Raw genomic sequence first — 5147 nt, 5'->3', positions numbered from 1 at the left:
GGGGGGGGGGGGGGGGGAACGGACCAAACCTGACCCTATCATGCACCATGCAGTGACATGGTAAAACCCTTTCCTACAAAAAATACTTTTATTGAAATGTGGGATTTTCTAAAAGGGCTCTATATGGACACAGACCTGAAAATCTTTCAGAAGAAGGCAGGGCGAATTTCCTTTTTTCTGAAGGAGTGAAGTAAAAAGAGATCCACTTTTGTACTACAGTCCTTTTGATTCTCCTCCAAGATCCACAATTAAATATTGACAGGAAGATGATTATGAATGTGCCACACATATTGAAGATACCAAACTCTTCATTAGCGTAACCTAAAGATTTAGATAAAACTTTTTCATCCACTATGAAAAACATATTAGTGCTGTTGGAAATCAAACTCCTCACTTGAAAGAACTGTGGAAATGCTTGGAAAGGCTGTGGCAAGACTAAACATGAAAGTGAAAAATGTAGAGACTTAATCAACAGGAAACTGTCCAGCACTCTATCCCTGAAGAAAAGGCAGAATATACTCCTGCTGTCTTTATTATCAAGCTCTGAGCATCTGTCACAGTGGGTTGAAATATTGTTTACTTTTTGATTCCATCTACCTTTTCCACCCACAGTTAGATGCTGGCAGGAAGCCTGGAGAGTATTTAAACTCTTCAGATCTCTGTCTAGAAATGAACAACAGTCTGTTGGATTGCAATAGATGTTAAGAAACCTTTGTTTGAAAATAATATTTTAGGGTCAAAGTATTGTTGTAACCATGATGGTCCTGTGAACATGAGAAAAACAAGGTTTGTTTGGTAATAATGAGGAAATAATTTATGGTAATTAGGGTAATAATGGGTATAATTAGAGAATTTTGTGCCTGAAAAACTTGACTAGCATCTCTCCCAACTATGTAGTTGGTTCGTTAAAAATATATTACCACACAAACTTTGCTTCTTTGAAAATAATGGCTATTTCAGAGGAAAGCATGATGAAGGACTTAGAAATCAAGGGAAGATGGACCTTTTCTACCATGTTTTTTATGTTTAATTCCTGCATTATATGCGATAAGGGTAATATCAGAATGCACTGCTAGATTCCAAATCTCTTTGAACTTCAAAGAAGCCTTTTCCTATCAGAACAGTTGACCAAAGTGAAGTGCCCCACATTTACTAAGTCCCACTTACAAGAGGAACAAAAAACCATTTTAAATTGAGTCAGAACAACTGTCACTGGGATGCATTCCAACATAATCTTTGCAGAACTGATAAATATGTGCTCAAAAAATAACCATTCAGGATGGATTAAAGTTAGAAGGCTAGACACCCAGCTGAGGTAAATTAGAATAGCTCTATGAACTTTAGCAGAACTACAGTGATTTTCAGAAAATGAAGATCCAGACTAGCATGAAGAACAAAGATGACAGGCAGCTATTCTCCATATAAATTGAGAGGCAGAAGCATGTTAGAGACTCAGGCAACAAGGAAATGATTAACTTACACTTGCCTGCTTTCATCGAGTTTATATTTGTCCCGCTTATATGCTAAGTGGGGAAAACAGTAGTATGGTCATGCACTTGAAGATATGCATGGAGGGATGGATTAAGGCTCCATGGACAACTACAAATTTGGCTGTTGTTAACTTTTAGTGTTTGACGTTGTGACTTGCATATTCTTTTAAGCTACCTTTTCTAATGTTTGATCCTACATTATAACAAAAAAAAGTTTAACAATTCTAAATTGTATTATTTACAAGTATAACAAGATCAGCATTGTGCTTCATTGGCAGGGCTTGATCCCCAAATAATACATCCCAGACTTGTATAACTTGAACTCCAGGACTCAGAGGCTGCTGCTCTACTCTGTGCATGTTCGGGTTTGGGGGGATAGGAATGAGACTGGTATCAGGTGCCAGGTATTGTTAAGAGACTCCAGAATGGTCCTCTCCTCCTCCCTTTAGCAAGTAGGAATCCCCTGGTCCCAGTTACCCCAAAACAGTTAATGAGATATTTTGACTTCAGTGGTGCTTCACAGATTTGCATCAATAAACAAACAGTCTAAAACAGCATGAAACTCTCTCCACCCATTAAAAATCTGAATCCTTGGAATGTATGTTGGAGCAAAGCAGAATGAGAAGCAGACATTAACCTATGCCTTGGAATAGCAATTCACTTTACCTATTCTGCTTGCTTCCAGAATCAACTAGACCCCTGATTTCATAAAAAGGTCTTGCATGTCCCATACTCACCATAGCTTATCTGTGAAGGAATACATAGGACTAACAAAGTCTTTCTTCAGGAAATAGGGAATTAACAGCCATTCTTACAGATGCATATACTGTATAAGCCAAAGTATTTTACACTGGAAATCATATTTCGCATTCATGTAACTTTAAAATTCTAAAGAATAAAACAGTAATATGTTACTTTGCAGCAACACCACATTGCATATGGTATAGATATTCACTTTAATAATGGAATTCATCTGAGACCTTTACAAATATTCGCACCTCCTCCTTTTCTTTAGAAATCACACTTTAAAAAAATAAGATTGCATATAAATATGGAGCATTTTTATTACTGCATATATTAAGCTGACTCTTCATTACTTCTAATAACACCGCTTTTGAAGATGCTAACAGAAAATAAAATCCTTTTTTGCTTACAGATAAAGATGTGTTTATTAAGGTGCAAATCTACCCTGGCTTTAGACTAACAAAGCTAACTACCTGAATTTTAACATATTCTGTGATTATCACCATGGTTTAAATGGGAAGCCACTATATAATATAGGTATGGGTGGCAGAACCGGGATCTTAAAGTGTGCAATTAAGTTCATTTGCCTAGAATATGTAGATGAAGTCAACAGTCCCAATTTGTGACCATGGCAATTTTTTTTTGTTTGGATCATTTTATAAATACATTTTAAAATCATTTTTCTCAGTTATAGATTTTGAAAAATGTACTACATAGACCCAGTGAGTTTCATTTTTTTCATAGAAATCACACACAAATAGGTCTGGAAAGGATCTCCATAGGTCGCCTAGTCCAACTCCCTGCCTGAGGCAGTATCATCCCTATCCAAACCATTCTATAAAAAATCATAATCTAACCTCTTAGTAAAACTCCCACCAATCCTGACACAACACAAGATCTCCCATAGGTAAAGCAGGAGGACCATGCAGCCAATGATCTGCTGCTACATAAAATGCTGTTAATATATGCTTGAGCTATCTCAGGTAAAGTGCAATGTGCCCCTCTTTCCCCCCACCCCCCGATAGAAGACAAAACCCCCCACAGACGATGGGATAAAATTCCTTCCTCACCCCAAATATAGCGATTGGTCTGACCCTGAGCAGAGGTGCAAGACCCCACAGCCAGGAAGGTCTAGTTTTAAGTCCCAGGTGGAGCACTGATACACCCCAGTCAAAAATCCCCAGGCTTTGAGGCAGCGAACACCCAATACCTCTGAGAAAGACTTAGAAAAAGAAACAAAACAAAGATGAAAAGCCCCACCCCTGAAGTAAAAGAAAAGGTGCAATGATGCAAATTCCCTCCCATGGGAGGCACCCAAAACAGCATTTGTCTTTTGAATCTGTGATCTACCAAGACCCCTAGATCCTTCTCCATAGTTCTGCCATTCATATAGTGGGATACACCCCTCACAACAAATGGGGATTGAACCCCACCTGCACCCTCTTTCACAGAAACCATAGCCCCACTCCTATGTTTCCAATCCTCTTAATACTCCCTCATAGACTCTACCTGGATTACCAGGTTGTGTCAGTGGGAGGTTGGAGGGTGGGGGTGATGTCAGGTCCTGGTGGCATGGTAGGAGGGGGTAGGGTCTTAGAAATCAACCCTCCCCCTTTCTGCTCCCAAAAGGTGGGGCTACTTCCCCTCATTCCTAGCCCACCCTGCTGCCCCACCACTCCTCACACGGACATGGTGCAACCTACTCCATTCCCCACCTCCCATTTCCAGAGACCCTGGCTCCATTCCTGGTCCACCTATCCCCCTGCAACCCTACCTGTACAGACTGTATCTGTGTAGGAGTGGAGGTGGGGGTGAAGTCTCTGGTCCAAGTGGGGTGGGAATCTACAGTTTTTGTACAGGAAGGTGTGGGTCTGAAAGACTAACCTTATCCCTTCTACCCCCAAACTGTGGAGATCTTGCTTCTGCCAGAAACTACCATCTCCCTCCCACCCCAGCCTAGACATGGCCCAGGCTCCTTCCAGCATGGACATGGCCCAACCTGCCCCCTTGCTTCAACAAGTTGATATGAACTTTTGAATGCATTCATAAAGAGATTTAGTATCAAATAAGTTTTGTTCTGACTTCATGAAAATGCAGCAACCATAAGGAAGATGCACCCTCATTTTGCATTAGCAGAATAATTCCATTTAGGTGCTTAAGAGAATTGAATCTAACCCTGTTTCAATAATTAATATTCTGTAATGATTTTTCTTCCAGTCTATCTTCATTATTGTGTGTCCTTTAAAGAGGATTAGCAAGGGTCTCTCATACAATGCAATCTTTCCATGTGAAAGAAACTACAAAAACCAAGTAGGGTTTTGAAATACCTTTTTAAAACAAACAAACAAAAAAAACCTCAACTAAGCAAACATGTTTTTAACATACTGAATTGTTGCATTCTCAGGGACCTTCAGAACTATAGAAACTGCCAGTTCCTCTTCAAGACTTAATAGGAACTCTTTGCTGGCATACAGATCAATGTGGAAGAGAAAATGATTACTGCTGTCACACAGCTCATTTTTAAATGTGAAATCTGGCCTGCCTTTTGTTTGCTGCACCGTATGCAAGAAGCCCAATTTTTCTTGTGATCAAGGACACGTTGATGGATAGCACTTGATATGACATTAAATTAAGTGCTTCTTTAAGGCACCTTTAAAAAGAAACTATTACTGAACTAATGATGTGCAAGTGATTGAACTTGTTCACTTCCCATCTCTGTGATGTCATTCAGATGAACCAAGGAGACAGTGGCATGTGGCTATTAGTTAATGAAAGCAGACTTTGGCCTGGTGTGCATCTCTTTTTCTAGTGTTAGCAATGTTCCTGCATTTAACTGTTGATGATGGTTGAGGCTTTAGAAAAAAGGTTAAGGACTATCAAATATTTCTATCTTCATAAACATTCTGACACTCT

Source organism: Alligator sinensis, unplaced genomic scaffold (genome assembly GCF_000455745.1).
Source record: "Alligator sinensis unplaced genomic scaffold, ASM45574v1 scaffold236_1, whole genome shotgun sequence".
NCBI lineage: Eukaryota > Metazoa > Chordata > Crocodylia > Alligatoridae > Alligator > Alligator sinensis.
The sequence above is the reverse complement of the archived record's forward strand: the minus strand, read 5'-3'. Positions refer to the sequence as shown.